Genomic DNA, 19,645 nt, shown 5'->3' with positions numbered 1-19,645 from the left:
AACCACATCTGTTTCTTCATCATAGATAATTTGAGAAGCACTAGTGTCATGAAAAAAGAATAATAAATAATATGTACATTAAAACCCACCAGAAAACATATATGCAGTGGGATATCTTTTTGGACATTAAAGAAATGTGAGAAATCACACATATATTCCTAATGAACTTGACTATATTATAGATATATATATATATGTTTATTTAGAAATATTAAATTGAATTAAGTATTAAATTTATTTTTTAAAAAGTGGTATAAAGGAAAGATGTTCTGATTAAGAAGGATAGGTAAAGGGCAATTACAACTCTGAGTAGAGAAATAGTAAAATGCCCAGAAACAGACTGGCAAAGGCTATGGAGCAATTAATCTCACAAAAGGAAGCAGAATTTATTAATATAAATAACAAAGTATTGCTGATACTTAAATAATTGTGAGTTATATTGAAGAATTATTTTATATTTTAAAATAGCAAACCCCCCCAAAAAACAGTATGATAAAGCTGTGGTGAGGTTTGTACATTTTAGGAAGCCTTGTTATTTTTAGCTCATATGGTTTTTTGATAAGTAAAAATAAAAAAAAGTTAAAAATGATTTCTCTGCTGCTTAAATTCTGATACACATCTCCTACTGCATGGTAAGATATGAGTTTAGAGTCACTATATTTTTTTAGTAGTTCTGCTAATAAGAAATTTTCATTAAGCTTTATTTTATTTATTTATTTATTTTTTTGAGATGGAGTTTCACTCTTGTTGCCCAGGCTGGAGTGCAATGGCGTGATCTCGGCTCACCACAACTTCCACCTCCTGGGTTCAAGCGACTCTCCTGCCTCAGCCTCCCAAGTAGCTGGGATTACAGGGCATGCAGCACCATACCCGGCTAATTTGGTATTTTTAGTAGAGACAGGGTTTCTCCATGTTGGTCAGGCTGGTCTTGAACTCCCAACCTCAGGTGATCCGCCCGCCTCAGCCTCCCAAAGTGCTGGGATTACAGGCATGAGCCACCGTGACAGGCCTAAGCTTTACTTTCTAAAAAATATATTAAAATTGATATTTCTCTATTATCTAATCATAAATTACATCGAATATGCTGTTTTGAATTTTATTTTTCCCTTTAAACATAAAGACACATGTTCAGCTCATTGTGCTAGATAAATTACCAGTGCGATCACAAATTAAGAAATGCAATTCAATGAATTTTGCATACAAGGAGTCCTGAAAGTGTTAATAAATTTTGATGCAAAGATAATTTTATGAAAGTAATACAAGACTAAAAAAAGGTACAAAACAATTACTATGTAAGTATCTTCCTTTTTCTGAATCACCCATGATTACTTTTTTCACCAAGCAAAAACTGACTACATACTTCAGATCTGTCTCAAATCTCCCCAGCCTCTTTTCCTAAACCTCCCCAGCCTCTCAGGACAGACAGGCTGCTCCTATGCTTTGTGCATTCTGCTATTTTTAGCAAGAGGCCTATTTTGTCAGTGTTGTCTGAATAGTATTTGCCAACTCCCAGACTTTCAGTCACTTATTTGTTTATTTATTTATTTATTTATTTGGCTCTTTTCTTATATTTCCCTTTTCCTTTTCCTTCCCTTTCTTTTTCCGTTTCCTCTTCCCTTCCTTTGCTAACTTATTTTTTTCCCTTTAATTCCCATTCACTATTTCCATGACTGTCAAATAGTAGGTTGATCCTTTAAAATATTCCTTTTTTAAAATTTATTGTACTTTAAGTTCTGGGATACATGTGCAGAACGTGCAGGTTTGTTACATAGGTATACACGTGCCATGTGGTTTGCTGCACCCAGCTACAATATATCTTAAAATGAATAAAAGTGGAAACACACAGGAGACGTGGTGTATGGGGTGAGTGGGTTGCCAAGTGGATGGTGGCAGGGTGCTCCAGGGTGGCCAGTGGGGCTAAGTGCTGTGTATTCCAAGCATGGCGGGATTCCTGCCTTCCTGTGTGGCAGATTGTGGCATCTGATAAGAGCCACTTGGTGCCCACCCTGGCTCCTCCATTGCCTTGCTCTCAGCCCCTGGCATCCAGCCCACACCTGGAGGTTGAGCTGCACCCACTGCTCTGGGTCTCAGCCCTGTGATCACCTCAGTAGATATTCCAAGCTTGGCTATGCAGGCAACACTGAGCCATAGTTTACTATTCTTTCATGTATTTCTATCAGAGAGTCGGCAAAGGTAGTTGACAAAGCCCAAAGGAGAATGTTGAGGGGAGTTGATGACCTTGACTTTTTCATACAGGATGAAGCCATTGATAAATCTATGTATGCTACAAAGTGGTCAATATGACATGGAATCACTGAAGACTGGGATATTATGGAAAGGTCCATGGAGCAAGTGGTTTTTAAATATCTTTGAGCAGAATCTGAGGACCATTATTTTTTAATGACAGAACTTCCACTGAATACACTAGAAAATACAGAGCATTTTTACAGAAATTATGTTTGAATTATTTAATGTACCAGGATTCTACATTGCAGTTCAGGAGGTACTGGCCTTGGCAGTATCTTGGACATCTCAACAAGTGGGTGAATGTATGTTAATGAGTATAGTCATTGACAAAGGAGATGGAGTCACCCATGTTCTCCAAGTTGTGGAAGGTTATGTAATTGGGAGCTGCATCAATCACATCCTGATTGTAGGTGATACTGTGTATTTCATTCAACAGCTGCTAAGGGAGAGGGAGGTAGGAATCCCTCTTGAGAAGTCACTGGAGACCACAAAAGGCATTAAGGAGAAATACTGTTACATTTGCCCTGATATAGTCAAGGAATTTGCTAAGCATGATGTGGATCCCTGGAAGTGGATCAAACAGTACACAGGTATCAATGTGATCAACCAGGAGAAGTTCATAACAGATGTTGGTTACAAAAGGTTCCTGCAACCTGAAATATTTTTTTACCCAGAGTTTGCCAACCCAGACTTTATGGAATCCATCTTGAATGTTGTTGATGAATACAAAACTGTCCCATTGATGTGCATTGTCCACTGTATAAGAATGTTGTTCTTTCAAGGGGTTTGACCATATTCGGGGATTTGAACCTCAATTACAGAGAGATTTGAAGAGTGGTACATACCAGATTAAAACTCACTAAGGAGCTCAGTGGTAGGAGAATCAAACCTAAGCTTGCAGAGGTTCGGGTGGTAATCCATCACATGCAGCACTATGCCTTATGGTTTGGAAGCTTAGTGCTAGCCTCAACTCTGGAGTTATTTCAGGCCTGTCACACCAAGAAGGACTACGAATAATATGGCCCCAGCATCTGCCACCACAGCCTTCTCTTTGGAGTAATGTCTTAGTGTCTGCCTTGAAAGCATCATTTAGTAGTGTCATGTTGGGGAACAAGTGTCCTTCAGAACTCAGAGAAGACTACCATTTCTAAATGACATTTGGTGTTGATGTCTGAGCAGCATGCTTGCATTACCTAGTGCATGAGGCACAGGGCAGAGTCATTTCAGTAAAAGCCATTTCTTTATGTGTTGACTGTTGTATGTCCACTCCTTCTTCTCTCACTCCCTTTCTTCACGCTTCCCCAGTTTCCCTCCTCCTTTTCACTTGAGCTTTTTTGTTGACAAATACCATTCTGAAGGAATTCAAATGTGACTTCGAAAATTGTTAAGAGGAAAAAAATTTCAAAAATGGCCCAAAATAGTTCTCCCCCAGGAAAGAATGCAGTGGTATAAATCCTTTTCCCCCAGCCTATTTTTATAAATAAAATGTTATAAACTTAAAATACAAAAAACCAATAACATAGCATTATTTACAGGATGCAATTAAAGCAGTGTATAGAGGAAATTGTATAGCTTTAAAAACAGAAAGAAAAATAATCTAAAATTGAAAATTAAAACTTCCATCTTAAGACTCTAGAAAAAGATGAGTAAACCAAGCCAAAAGTAAGTAGGATGTATGAAATAAAAAGGTCACAGTGGAAAACGATAAATACAGAACAGGATAACATTAAAAACAACCAAAGAAATCCAAAATTGCTTATTTCAGAAAGTCAAGCAGATAAATAATATTTAGTTACATTGACCAAGAAAAAAGAAAGAAGACACTAATTCCCAAAATCAAGAATCAAAGAGAAATATCACCACAGACCCTACCCTTAAAAGGATGTTAAGAAAACAGCATAATAACTTTAAGGCAAAAAATTGGACAACTTAGACAAAATAGAACAATTCTTAGAAAGACACAAATTACCAAAACTGACTCAAGGAAAAAGGAAAAAAAAAACAAATACCAATATCAAGTAAAGAAATTGCATCAGTAATTTCAAATCTTCCTATAGAGAAAAAATATACTTCACTGGTGAATTCTATCAAACTATTAAGGGAGGAAATAATACCAATGTTACAAAAACTTTATTCAGGAAATAGAGGAGGAAGGAAACTTCCCAACTAACTTTATTTCATTTGATATCAATACTACCCTGATATCAAAACAAGACAAAGACATTACAAGAAAACACAGCTATATACCAATATCCCTTGTGAACCTAGACATAAAAATTCTTAACCAAATATTAGCAAACGTAATTGAGCAACATAAGAAAAGGATTTTATACCATAATCAAATGAAGTTTATCTCAGGAATGTGAGGTTGACTTAACATCCAAAAATCAATGTAATAAACTATATTAACAGAATAAAGGACAAAACCATATGATCACCTCAATAAGAGACAGAAAAGCATTTGACAGAATTCAACACTCATATATTAAAAAAAATCTCATCAACTTATGAATAGAAGGGAACTTCTTCAAATGATCAAGGCATCTACCAGAAGCCTATAGCCAACATACTTAATGGTAAAAATGTGCTTCCCTCTAGATTAGGAAACATGCAAAGATATCTGTGTTTACCACTTCTATTTAACAATGCACCACAGGTCTTAGTTTGTTCAATAGTCAAGGAAAAAAAGTATGGAAAAAAGACAACTCTTTTTATTGTTAGCCTTGTATACAGAAAATCCTAAGGAACACACCCACATACACACCCACATACCACACCCCCTCCCAGACTTATGAGAACTAAGAGGGGGGCTTAGAAAGTTTGGAGAGTATATGATCAATATACAAAAATCGGTTATATATGTAGTAGCAACAAACAATACAAAGATGAAATAAAGAAAACAATTCCAATCACAATAGCATCAAAAATAAATGTCTTAGTTTGTTTTATGTTGTTACAATAGAATATCTGAGACTGTATAAAGAGGTTTATTTAGCTCATGTTTCTCCAGACTGGGAAGTTCAAGAAGCATGACACCAGTATCTGCTTAGCTTCTTGTGAGGGCTTTAGCAGTGCATCACAACATGGCAGAAGACCAAAGAGGAAGTGGGAATGTGCCAAGAGGCCAAACACAAGGTACAACCTTGTACAATGGGTTGCTTTATAACAATCCATTCTCAGGGTAACTAATCTATTCCCACAGGAACCAATCCAGTTTCATGAGAGCAAGAACTCATTCACTATATGAGGACTGTACCAAGCTGCTCAAAATGGCAGAGCCCCCATGACCCAAGCATCTCCCATTAGGCCCTACCTCTTAAAGGTTCCAACATGATTTTTGGCAGAGACACGGAAACCATGGCATTCCACCCTTGGAACCCCAAACTCATGTCCCTCTTACACTATAAAATGTAATTATTCAATCTCAATGGTCCCCAGAGTCTTAATGTATTCCAGCAACAATTCAAAGGTCAAAGTCCAAAGTCTCATATAAGACTCAAGGCAAGTTCCTTCTAGCTATGAGCCTGTAAAATAAAATAAAAAAAAACAACAACAAGTTATTTACTTCCAAGATACAATGGTGGAATAGTCATATGGCAGACAGTCCCATTCCAAAAGGGAGAAATAGGCCAAAAGAAGAAAGAGGTGACAGGCCTCGAGCAAGTTCAAAACTCAGCAGGGCAGACACTAAATCTTAAAGCTCCAGAATAATTATCCACTCCACGTGCTACCTCCTGGGCACAGTGGGGAGTTTTTATCCCTAAAGCCTTGGGCAGTTCCACCTCCATTGCTTTGTTGGGCATAGCCACACGGCTGCTCTCACTGGTTGGAGTTGGATACCTGTGGCTTTTCCAGGCTGAGGTTGTATGGTGGCAATGGCTCTATAGTTCTGGAGTCCCACTGGTGGTCCACTTCATGGATTCACTAGGCATTGCCCTGGTACAGACTCTTTGTGGCAGCTCCAACCCTACATTTCTGCTCAGCATTGCCCTAGGGGAGGTACACTGCAGTGGCTCTGGCCCTGCAACAAATCTCCACCTGAGCTCCCAGTCTTTTCAGTACATTCCTTAAAATCTAGGTGGAAGCCACCATGCCTCCACTTCTCTTGTATTCTGCACATCTGCAAAACTAGTACCACATGGTTGTAAATGCCATCAAGGCTTACCGCTTGCACCCTCCGGAGTGCTGTCATGAGCTGTATCTGAGGCTGCTTGATCCATGACTGCGTGCCACCAAGGTTTATGGTTTGTATCTTGTGGAATGGCAGCCTGAGCCACACCTGGGTATGATTGTGCCATGGCTGGGGTGGCTGCTGAGGGCTGTGCCAGAATTTGGGGAGCAGGATCTCAAAACAGCATAGGGCAGTGATGCATGGGTTCTGTCTCTTAAAACCATTATGTCCTCCTAGACCTCTGGAGAGGCAACCTCAAAAATTTCTGAAATGTCTTCAGGGCCTTTAAAAAATTGTCTCAATAATTATCAACTGGCTTTCTTCTCTCAGTGCTAATCTCTTTAGTATTGGTTGTTCTGCTGCACCCTTAGATTCCTCTCCTGAAAATGCTCTTTCATTCTCTACCACATGGCCAGGCTATTAATTTTCAAATTTTTATGCTTGCTTCCCTTGTCATTTTGCATTTCACTGAATGTAGTAAGGAGTAACTACATAGCTGCTCTATATTTTGCTTAGAAATTTCTTCTGCCAGGTACCCTAGTTCATCACTCTTAAGTTTGGCCTTCCACAAAACCTTAGGGCACAAAGCCTTAGAAACAACACAGCCAAATTTTTGCTATGGTCTAACAAGGATGACTTGGTCTCCAGTTCCTAATACCTTGTTCCTCATTTCTATCTGAGATCTCATTAGAATGGCCTTTGCTGTCCATATTTTTATCAGCATTGTGGTAATGACTACTTAACCAATCTCTAGGAAATTCTAAACTTTCTCTCGTCTTTTTGTTGTCTTCTGAGCCCTCACTGAAATTATCCTTAATGCTCTGTTTATGGCAATACAGTCTTTTCCTAGTCTGCTCCTTCAAACTTTTCCAACTTCTGCCCATCACCGAGTTCCAATGACGCTTCTGCATTTTTGAGTATCCAAATAGCAACATCCCACTCTCAGTACCAATTTTCTGTCTTAGTCCATTTTGTGTTGCTATAACAGAATAACGGAGACTGAGTAATTTATAAAGAGGTATATTTGGCTTGCAGTTCTGCAGGCTGGAAAGAATGACACTGGCATCTGCTTGGGTTCTGGTGAAAGCTTTAGTGTTGTGTCACAACATGATAGAAGAAGGTCAAAGGGGAGTAGGCATGTACCAGGAGGCCAAGCATGAAGTGTGACCTCACCATATAGCAACTCATTCTCATGGTAACTAATCCATTCCTGAGAGAACTAATCTCACAAGAGTGAGAACTCACTCACCAGTGTAAGAATAGTACCAAGCTGCCCACAAAGAAAGAGCTCTCAAGACCCAAACACTTCCAGTTAGGCCCCACCTCTTAAGCATTCCAACATGAGTTTTGGTAGAGACACTCTACTATAGCAATAATAATTAGGAATATAAATTTAACAAAATAAGTGTGAAACCTTTGCACTGAAAACTAAAAAACATCACTCAGATAAATGCCTAAATAAATGGAGAGATATATCATGTTAATGGATTAGATGACTCAATATTGTTAGATGTCAATTGATCTACAAATTAACTGCAATTCCTGCCAAAAGTCTAGAAAGATTATTGGAAAAATTGACAAGCTGATTCTAAAATTATATAGAAATACAAAAATACCTAGAATAGCCAAAACCATCTTGCTAAGTAAGAATGAAGTTAGAGTACTTAATATTGCCTTTTTTAAAAATTCAGTGTAAAGCAACCGTAGTCAAGACAGTGTAGAATCCACATTAAGAGAGATAGATCAATGGAACTAAGTGGAGTTCAGAATCCAACCCACATAAATAGTCAATTAATTTTCATCAAAGATGCTAAGACAATTCAATAGGAAAAAGATGTTCTTTCAACAAATGATTCTATGAGAACTGGTTATTCATTTACAAAAACTAAACCTAGATCCTTAGGTCATATATAAAAATTAACTAAAATGGATCGTAGACCTAATTGTACGAGCTAAAACTGTAAAACTTCTAGGAAAAAAATATAGGAGAAAATATTTATGACCTTGGACTAAGAAAAGGTTTCTTAGATATAATATCAAAAACATGTTCCATAAAAGAAAAACTGATAAATTGGACTTCATCAAGATGATGAAATCTTTGCTTTTCAAATATTTCTTAAATAAATGAAAAGAAAGGATCGTTCCAAGATGGCCGAATAGGAACAGCTCCTGTCTGCAGCTCTCAGCATACTTGATGTAGAAGACAGGTGATTTCTGCATTTCCAACTGAGGTACCTGGTTCATCTCACTGGGAGTGGTTGGACAGTGGGTGCAGCCCACAGAGGGTGAGCCAAAGCAGGGTGGGGCGTCGCCTCACCTGGGAAGCCGTACAAGGGGTCAGGGGATTTCCCTTTCCTAGCCAAGGGAAGCCGTGACAGACGGTACCTGGAAAATCCGGACACTCCCACCCTAATACTGTGCTTTTCCAATGGTCTTAGCAAATGGCACACCAGGAGATTATATCCCATGCCTGGCTTGGTGGGTCCCATGCCCACAGAGCCTTGCTTACTGCTAGCGCAGCAGTCCGATATCAAACTGCAAGGCAGCAGCCTGGGCTGAGGGAGGGGCGTCCACCATTGCTGAGGCTTGAGTAGGTAAACAAAGCAGCTGGGAAGCTCGAACTGGGTGGAGGTCACTGCAGCTCAACAAGGCCTGGCAGCCTCTGTAGACTCCACCTCTGGGGGCAGGGTATAGCTGAATAAAAGGCAGCAGAAACTTCTGCAGACTTAAACGTCCCTGTCTGACAGCTCTGAAGAGAGCAGTGGTTCTCCAGCATGGAATTTGAACTTTAAGAATGGACGGAGCTGCCAGTAGGGACTGACTGACACCTCATACAGCCAGGTGTCCCTCTGAGATGAAGCTTCCAGAGGAAGGATCAGGCAGCAATATTTGCTGTTCTGCAGCCTCCATTGGTGACACCCAGGCAAACAGGGTCTGGAGTGGACCTCCAGCAAACTCCAACAGACCTGCAGCTGAGGGTCCTGATTGTTAGAAGGAAAACTAACAGAAAGGAACATCATCAACAAAAAGGACATCCACACCAAAACCCCATGTGTAGGTCACCATCATCAATGACCAAAGGTAGATAAAACCACAAAGAAGGGGGGAAACCAGAGCAGACAAGCTGAAAATTCAAAAAACCAGAGCACCTCTTCTCCTCCAAAGGATCGCAGCTCCTCGCCAGCAATGGAACAAAGCTGGACGGAGAATGACTTTGACGAGTTGACAGAAGTAGGCTTTAGAAGGTCAATAATAACAAACTTCTCCGAGCTAAAGGAGAATGCTCGAACCCATTGCAAGGAAGCTAAAAACCTTGAACAAAGATTAGATGAATGGCTAACTAGAATAAACAGCATAGAGAAGACCTTAAATGACCTGACGGAGCTGAAAACCATGGCACAAGAACTACATGACGCATGCACAAGCTTCCGTAGCCGATTCGATCAAGTGGAAGAAAGGGTATCAGTGACAGAAGATCAAATGAATGAAATGAAGTGAGAAGGGAAAGTTAGGGAAAAAGAGTAAAAAGAAATGAACAAAGCCTCCAAGAAATATGGGACTATGTGAAAAGACCAAATCTAAGTTTGATTGGTGTACTTGAAAGTGATGGGGAGAATGGAACAAAGTTGGGAAACACTCTTCAGGATATTATTCAGGAGAACTTCCCCAACCTAGTAAGGCAGGCCAACATTCAAATTCAGGAAATACAGAAAACACCACAAAGATACTCCTCAAGAAGAGCAACCCCAAGACACATAATTGTCAGATTCACCAAAGTTGAAATGAAGGGAAAAATGTTAAGGGCAGCCAGAGAGAAAGGTCGGGTTACCCACAAAGGGAAGCACATCGGACTAACAGCAGATCTCTTGGCAGAAACCCTACAAGCCAGAAGAGAGTGGGGGCCAATATTCAACATTCTTAAAGAAAAGAATTTTCAACTCAGAATTTCATATCCAGCCAAACTAAGCTTCATAAGTGAAGGAGAAATAAAATCCTTTATAGACACGCAAATGCTGAGAGATTTTGTCACCACCAGGCCTGCCCTAAAAGAGCTCCTGAAGGAAGCACTAAACATGGAAAGCAATAACCAGTACCAGCCACACAAAAACATGCCAAATTGTAAAGACCATCGATCCTAGGAAGAAACTGCATCAACTAACGAGCAAAATAACCAGCTAACATCATAATGACAGGATCAAATTCACACATAACAATATTAACTTTAAATGTAAATGGGCTAAATGCCCCAATTAAAAGACACAGACTGGCAAACTGGATAAAGAGTCAAGATCCATCAGTGTGCTGTATTCAGGAGACCCATCTCACGTGCAGAGACACACATAGGCTCAAAATAAAGGGATGGAGGAGGATCTACCAAGCAAATGGAAAGCGAAAAATAGCAGGGGTTGCAATCCTAGTCTCTGATAAAACAGACTTTAAACCAACAAAGAACAAAAGAGACAAAGAAGGCCATTATATAATGGTAAAGGGATCAATGCAACAAGAAGATCTAAATATCCTAACTATACATGCACCCAATACAGGAGCACCCAGATTCATAAAGCAAGTCCTTAGAGACCTACAAAGAGACTTAGACATCCACACAATAATAATGAGAGACTTTAACACCCCACTGTCAATATTAGACAGATCAATGAGACAGAATGTTAACAAGGATTTCCAGGACTTGAACTCAGCTCTGCAACAAGCAGACCTAATAGACATCTACAGAACCCTCCACCCCAAATCAACAGAATGTACATTCTTCTCAGCGCCACATCTCACTGATTCCAAAATTTACCACATGGTTAGAAGTAAAGCACTCCTCAGCAAATGTAAAAGAACAGAAATCACAACAAACTGTCTCCCAGACCACAGTGCAATCAAATTAGAACTCAGGATTAAGAAACTCACTCAAAACCACACAAATACATGGAAACTGAACAACCTGCTCCTGAATGACTATTGGGTAAATAACGAAATGAAGGCAGAAATAAAGACGTTCTTTGAAACCAACGAGAACGAAGACACAACATATCAGAATCTCTGGGACACATTTAAAGCAGTGTGTAGAGGGAAATTTATAGCAGTAAATAACCACAAGAGAAAACAGGAAAGATCTAAAATCAACACCCTAACATCATAATTAAAAGAACTAGAGAAGCAAGAGCAAACACATTCAAAATCTAGCAGAAGGCAAGAAATAACTAAGATCAGAGCAGAACTGAAGGAGATAGAGACACAAAAAAACTCTTCAAAAAATCAATGAATCCAGGAGCTGGTTTTTTGAAAAGATCAACAAAATTGATAGACCACTAGCAAGACTAATAAAGAAGAAAAGAGAGAAGAATCAAATAGATGCAATAAAAAATGATAAAGGGGATTTCACCACCGATCCCATGGAAATACAAACTACCATCAGAGAATACTATAAACACCTCTACACAAATAAACTAGAAAATCTAGAAGAAATGGATAAATTCCTGGACAAATACACCCTCCCAAGACTAAACCAGGAAGAAGTTGAATCCCTGAATAGACCAATAACAGGCTCTGAAATTGAGGCAATAATTAATTAGCTTACCAACGAAAAAAAGCCCAGGACCAGATGGATTCACAGCCGAATTCTACCGGGGTACAAAGAGGAGCTGGTACCATTCCTTCTAAAAGTATTCCAACGAATAGAAAAAGAGGGAATCCTCCCTAACACATTTTATGAGGCCAGCATCATCCCGATACCAAAGCCTGGCAGAGACACAACAAAAAAAGAGAATTTTAGACCAATATCCCTGATGAACATCAATGCAAAAATCCTCAATAAAATACTGGCAAACCGAATCCAGCAGCACATCAAAAAGCTTGTCCACCACTATCAAGTCGGCTTCATCCCTGGGATGCAAGCCTGGTTCAATATATGCAAATCAATAAACGTAATCCATCACACTTCAGCCTTCAAGTAGCTGACAGGTGCGCCAACATGCCCAGCTAATTTTTGTATTTTTAGTAGAGATGGGGTTTCACCATGTTGCCTAGGTTAGTCTTGAACTCCTGGGCTCAGGTGATCTGCTCGCCTTGGCCTCCCAAAATGCTAGGATTACCAGCGTGAGCCACTGTGCCCAGACAATCTATGTAACTTTTCATGGAAGGCAAAACTATGAAGAAAGCAGATCATTTGTTACTTGGGACTTGGGTAGGTGGGAGTGAGGATTTAATGCAAATAAGCATGAGGAAACTTTTTGAGATTATATAAGTATTCAAAAACTGAATTTTTGTAATTGTTGTACAACTCTATAAATTTACCAAAACTCATCGAAATGTGCATTTAAAATAAATAAATTTTGTTGTCTGTATATTATACTTCAAAAAAGCTGATAAAATATAAATTGGAACAAAAGTACTGGAAAACAATAAGTTGGGGACGAATGAGGGTGATCAAAATTAATGCATCCTTCAAGATGAAACTAGTGATTTTATTTTAAAATTAGTTTTTTAAATTACTTGTTAATTCAAGTACACATATTAAATTTCAAGGGTAATCGTGAATAGAACAGAACTAGAACATACAACTTTTAAACAAATAGAGGGGAAAAACCTTGATCAATCTAATAGAATGCATTGGGGAAAAGAATTAGAGAAATAATATGGTTAACAGAAAGCACAAAATATGATGACAGAAGTAAATATAAATTTATCCATAACCACAATAAACTTAAATGGTCCAAATTAGTTAAAGACAGACACTTGAAGACTGGATTAAAAACATGAGAATCCAGGTATAACCTGTAATAGTTAAAAACATGAAGACACAAAATTCTGAAGGTATGAGAAGAGTAAATGATAAATAAAACAAATATTAACCAATATATGGCTGATATAGCTATTTTCATATCAAAAACTATAATTTAAGACAAAAAACATTCTGAGGAATAAGTCATTATGTAAAGACATGTATGCATGTAACAATTCAACCTTAAAATACATGAAGCACAAATTGACAGAATTACAAAGAAAAATGGCTAAATCCTCAACCTTGAAGAAACTTAAACCTCTGAGTCAATGATAATCAAAATGTAGTAAGATTATCTCAGATTTTAACCACCGTATTAAAAAAGCTTAATTTAAAGGAAATATATAGACTGCTGTATGCTCAAATTAGAGAATATATATACTTTGAAGCCTGGTAAAGTCTTAGGAGAACTGAACCTATACTAGCCTATGAATTAAATCACAACAAATAAACAAACATTATAACATGCGGCTTATACTCTGTAACCAAAATGTAATTTATAATAGAAAAAAATGTAAATTTCTTTCATTTTCAAACTAAAGGCATACCTTAAATAATTTTTCAGTCAAAGAAGACATGAAAACAAAAATCAGAAGATATTTGGAAGTGAAATACTACATAACAAAACTTGTGAGATAGAGCTGAGGCAGTACTGAAAGGGTAATTTATATCTTTAAATGTTTATATTGAAAAATAGGCTGAAAATTAGTTAAGTGTCCACCTTAGGAAGTTTAGAAAGAGCAAAAGAGATTGGGCATGGTGGCTCAGGCCTGTAATCCCAGCACTTTGGGAGGTCAAGGCGGGCAGATTACCTGAGGTCGGGAGTTCAAGATCAGTTTGGCCAACATGGTGAAACCCCCGTCTCTACTGAAAATACAAAAATTAGCTGGGTGTAGTGGTGGGTGCCTGTAATTCCAGCTACTTGAGAGGCTGAGGCAGAAGAATTGCTTGAGCCAGGAGGCAGAGGTTGCAGTGAGCCGAGATTGGGCCACTGCATTCCAGCCTGGGCAACAGAGCAAGACTCTGTCTAAAAAAAAAAAAAAAAAAATCGGAGTAAATCTAAATAAAATAAATTAAAGGAAATAAGGCTAAAAGTAGAAATAGACATTAATAAACTATAAAACAAAGAAACAATAGGCAAGATTCACAAAACCAAATGCTGATTCTTTGAAAAGAATAATAAAATAGGCACTCTTCTGGTAAGATTGATTAATTAAAAAGAGAAGGCATAAATAAGCAATATTAGGAATAAAAATGAAGTATAACATAAAATATGAGTGAAAAAATAATAAAGTGAATACTATAAATGACTATATGACAACAGTCTAAAAACATAAGTGAAATGAACAACTTTGTTGGCTACTATAACTTATAAACACTTAGTCAAGAAGAAATGGGACACCTGAATATTCCTGTATCTATTTTTAAAAATTCAATCAGTAAATACTTTCTCATAGAAAACACCCACTAGTATGAGATACTTTAATATGAAAGTTCTACCAAACATTCAAAGAACATATAAATAAGCACTATCATATCAAAATAATTTCAGAGAATGGAAAAAGAGGGAACACCTTCAATTCATTTTGTGAGGCTAACATAAATGCAATATAAATATTTAAGATCATTATAATCCAAGAAAATTGGAGGCCAAACTAAGCTTAGATACAAACATCTAAAATAAAATAATAGTAAATCTAGTAATGCATTCTAAAAAAATTCTGGACCAGTTGGGTATCTCAGGAATAGAAGCAAACATTTAACAGTTTGCCCAAGCAGCTTTTATTTTATTTTATTATTTTTAAAGAGACAGGGTCTTGCCCTGTTGCCTGGGTTGGAATAGTGGCACGATCGTATAGCTCACAGCATCCTTGAACTCCTGGGTTCCAGGGACCCTCTGCCTTAGCCTCCTGAGTAGCTGGGACTACAGGCACACACCACAATGCCTAGCTAATTCTAAAAAAGTTTTTATTTTGTAGAGATGAAGTCTCACTATGTTGCCCAGGCTAGCCTCAAACTCTTGGCTTCAAATGATTCTTCCACCTTGGTGCCCCAAAGTGTTGGGATTACAGGCATCAGTCATGGCACCTGGCCTGAGCAGGTTTTAATAAGTCACCCCATGTTTGGAGAATTTCTAACATTATTAATATTACTTTCCCAATGTAGAAGCCAGGAACTCAAGTTTTTAAACTTCCTTTTTCGTGAAGGCATAGATAGACACATGACGAACACACTGCTACTGACATTAATTTCTGCTTTTATCTGCATAGTTGGTACCTCCAGGAAAAGGAGGGGAATGAGGTTGGAAAATAGTACACAGGAAGCTTCAACTATATCTGTAATGATTATATATACATTTTTTTTTTTTTTTTTGAGGCTGGAGTGCAGTGGCGCAATCTCGGCTCACTGCAACCTCCGCCTCCTGGGTTCAAGCGATTCTCCTGCCTCAGCCTCTTGAGTAGCTGGGACTACAGGTGCATGCCATGATGTCTGGTTAATTTTGCATTTTTTAGTAGAGATGGGGTTTCACCATGTTGGCCAGGCTGGTTTGAACTCCCAACCTCAGGTGATCTGCCCGCCTCAGCCCCCAAAGTGCTGGGATTACAGGCATGAACTACCACGCCTGGCCAGATAATGTTTAAATTAGAAGGTCGCATGCATAAATATGATTATCTTGGACATTGATGAGACCACATAGACAAACTATATAAAAGGAAAAGAGGAAAAGGCCCAGGTCTAAGTCCTGAGTGATATTTGGTATTTAGAAGTTAGGAAAAGAAGAATGGAATATGGAAGATAAGAAAGGAAGAAGCACTGAAGGAAGAAGACAACCAGTAAGTGGTGTCTCAGAATTAGAAAAAAAAAGACAAGTGTTTCAATAAGAGAGTGATCATTGGTGTCAAAAGCTGCAAAGATCTTGAATACGATGCAGACAGAAACGTTCACTGGATTTGGTTAATACACTTAGTCAGATAACAAAAAAACGGCAATTTCACCAGTTACAGTCCTTTTCATTCTCCAGAGATGAAGGATAATATTCACTAGCCTATATAATATTCTAGGTCTTGAATGTAGATATCAGTATTGATTTACTTTGAACTTCTACTTTAAAATCAAGAAATTGTCTCTTCTGAAATTCAAAGATGTTACCATTTCTTAACAGTCATCAATAGTTTTCATGACATCTCATTTGAAGCAATAACTAATTAATATTGCATTAGCTAATTTAATAAATGGTTTCTAAATGACTATATGCAAGGAAAGGTCCCAATCATAAAGAGCTAACCCCTGCTTTGAAGGAACTTACAATTAATTTAATAAAAAGACAGAAATGTACAAATTAAAATGGCATAAGTGCCAAAGTAAAACTGGAAAATCTGGAAAAAAATCATAGGTTCTTGAAAGATGAAATTTCAATAGGCAAAGATAAGGACATGCTAAGTTAAGGGATAGGATGGACACAGATATAGCAATGTGAAGTCAAGAGCACATTGAGAGGTAAGTAAATTTGTCCGGATGAAGTGAGATATTTTGGCAGGTGAGAGTGGAAAGAAAATTCATAATTGAAACATGAAGTGTCTTGAAGGCTTTGCTAAATTTTAGGAGTAAAATAAACATAAGAAATGTTATGGGCTGGGTGCAATGGCTTATTATCTGTAATCCCAGAACTTTGGGAGGCCAAGGCTGGAAGATGGCTTGAGCCCGGAAGTTGAAGACCAGCCTGGGAAACTCAGGGCAATGCTGTCCCTACAAAAAATTTTAAAAATTATCCAGGTATGGTGACATGTGACTGCAGTCCCAGCTACTCAGTAGGCTGAGGCAGGAGGATCGCCTGAGCCCGGGAAGTCAAGGGTGCAGTGAGTTGTGATGGTACCATTGTATTGCAGCCTGGGCAACAGAGTGAGACTCTGCCTCCAAAAAAAGAAAAAAAAAAGAGAGAAATATTATGGAAGTGGAATTGATAGGGCTTATAAACAAACTGAATAACAGCATGAGGAAAAAAGGCCAAGTCAAAGGTGCTTATGAGCTCTCTAGGCTGTATAACTGAGACAATATTATAACTTAAAAAAAACAGAAAAAAGAAAGAAGAACAAGAGGAGCAGAGTTTTCTAGTGAGAAGATGAAGATACTTTTGACTACACTGGTGTGAGGGACCTTAAGAGAATTACAAACAGGATTCTGGCTAAATAATTTATTATTATGCTTGTAGTTGAGGGTAGATATTTTGTTTTAGCTCCCTGGCAAACAGAACCTTATAGGTATTCAATAAATGTTTGCTGAGTAAATGACATTTTGATGTATCTTAATTAATGTTACTTCAGGAGAGCACCTAAACACCAATGTTGAGAACGTTTTTGGGAATACTTTAATTATGAACTTTTAGAACATTAGTACAATTTTTTTCTAACAACCAGAAAAATTTCTTGTCCCTCATAATTCTTTTCAATGTGCCATTCTCAGAGCCCCAGCTGGGTGCAGTATATGGCTAAGCAATTAATATGGGACAGCTAGAGTTTTAAAAATGTGTAGTCTATGAGAAGTTACAAATTTTTAAAATCGTATTCTTTTTTTATTATTATACTTTAAGTTTTAGGGTACATGTGCACAGTGTGCAGGTTAGTTACATATGTATACATGTGCCATGTTGTTGTGCTGCACCCATTAACTCGTCATTTAACATTAGGTATATCTCCTAATGCTATCCCACCCCCCTCCCCCCACCCCACAACCATCTCCAGTGTGTAATGTTACCCCTCCTGTGTCCATGTGTTCTCATTGTTCAATTCCCACCTATGAGTGAGAACATGCGGTGTTTGGTTTTTTTGTCCTTGTGATAGTTTGCTGAGAATGATGGTTTCCAGCTTCATCCATGTCCCTACAAAGGACATGAACTCATCCTTTTTTATGGCTGCATAGTATTCCATGGTGTATATGTGCCACATTTTCTTAATCCAGTCTATCATTGTTGGACATTTGGCTTGGTTCCAAGTCTTTGCTATTGTGAATAGTGCCGCAGTAAACATACGTGTGCATGTGTCTTTAGAGCAGCATGATTTATAATCCTTAAATGGGATCTAATTAAACTAAAGAGCTTCTGCACAGCAAAAGAAACTACTATCAGAGTGAATAGGCAACCTATAGAATGGGAGAAAATTTTTGCAATCTACTCATCTGACAAAGGGCTAATATCCAGAATCTACAATGAACTCCAACAAATTTACAAGAAAAAAACAAATAACCCCATCAACCAGTGGGCAAAGGATATGAACAGACTTCTCAGAAGAAGACATTTATGCAGCCAAAGACACATGAAAAAATGCTGAACATCACTGGCCATCAGAGAAATGCAAATCAAAACCACAATGAGATACCATCTCACACCAGTTAGAATGGCAATCATTAAAAAGTCAGGAAACAACAGGTGCTGGAGAGGATGTGGAGAAATAGGAACACTTTTACACTGCTGGTGGGACTGTAAACTAGTTCAACCATTGCGGAAGTCAGTGTGGTGATTCCTCAGGAATCTAGAACTAGAAATACCATTTGACCCAGCAATCCCATTACTGGGTATATACCCAAAGCATTAAATACGTATTCTTATCTTTAGGATAACATTACAAAACTTTTCTAAAATAAATGCTCTAAAACTTTTTATTTGCTCTCTAGTATTTATTGATGTGGTTAGCTTTCTGGTTTCTTAATTTACAGTACATGGTTATACTCATTATTAAAAGCTTTTTAAATATGATGCTGTGAAAGGTATTACAGAGAGCAGCTGCATAAATAGTTCTACTTATGACAGGCTAAAAACCACTAAGCAAACATACTTAATTGAATGAATGACTTCTTGGGGAATAAAAAAGCATTATAATGTGAAACTGTAGGTGAAAACCCTTCTCAAGTTCATTATGTTAGAGACATAAGTTTTCAACTCTTTTCATTTCCTATTTTCTCTTTGCCAAGATTGGAATAGTAAGTAGTTAACCTGATTGGTGAGAACCTCAGAGTTATTGAGCCATATCCTAGAACCAGTAGGTAGGATTCTTTTGCCTCAAAAGTGAGAAATCCATTCCTCTGTCTGTTTTGCATTGTTTAGATGAGTAAACTCTCCTCTTTTCATTTGTTATTCTCAGTAGTAAACACATGTAGATCAGGACCCCTCTAAAAGGCGTCCATTTCTCTTCTCCAGCCTCTAGTGAACTCCAGTCTGCTCATCATGGTGTTTTTGAGGCAAGTCCTTCCTCATAGTTAACTGGGTACTCAAAGTCTGCTCTGAAGGATCAGCTTTCCAGACAGGAGGAGACACGATCTATGGAGAAGCCTTATGTTTACTCCAGTTTTCCAAGGAGGTCTTACTTGGGGGAAGCACTGGCCCTCCATTAGTGGAACTATGTTCATCCCCACTTGGCTCCTTAGTGTCTGTTCTCTACTGACTATAA

At 38.1% G+C, this 19,645-nt stretch overlaps 1 protein-coding gene and 1 pseudogene across 7 annotated transcripts in view; one reads left to right on the top strand and one right to left on the bottom strand.

Moving 5' to 3' along the window:
• SLC9B1 (solute carrier family 9 member B1) overlaps positions 1–19,645 on the bottom strand; it is a 139,370-nt gene that overhangs the window by 72,764 nt on the left and 46,961 nt on the right. The window lies entirely within an intron of this gene.
• Positions 1,940–3,315, top strand: LOC116482691 (actin-related protein 3B-like; annotated as a pseudogene).

The sequence above is a fragment of the Hylobates moloch genome, unplaced genomic scaffold (assembly GCF_009828535.3).
Source record: "Hylobates moloch isolate HMO894 unplaced genomic scaffold, HMol_V3 SCAFFOLD_2, whole genome shotgun sequence".
In the NCBI taxonomy this organism is placed as follows: Eukaryota; Metazoa; Chordata; class Mammalia; order Primates; family Hylobatidae; genus Hylobates; species Hylobates moloch.
The sequence above is the reverse complement of the archived record's forward strand: the minus strand, read 5'-3'. Positions and strand labels throughout refer to the sequence as shown.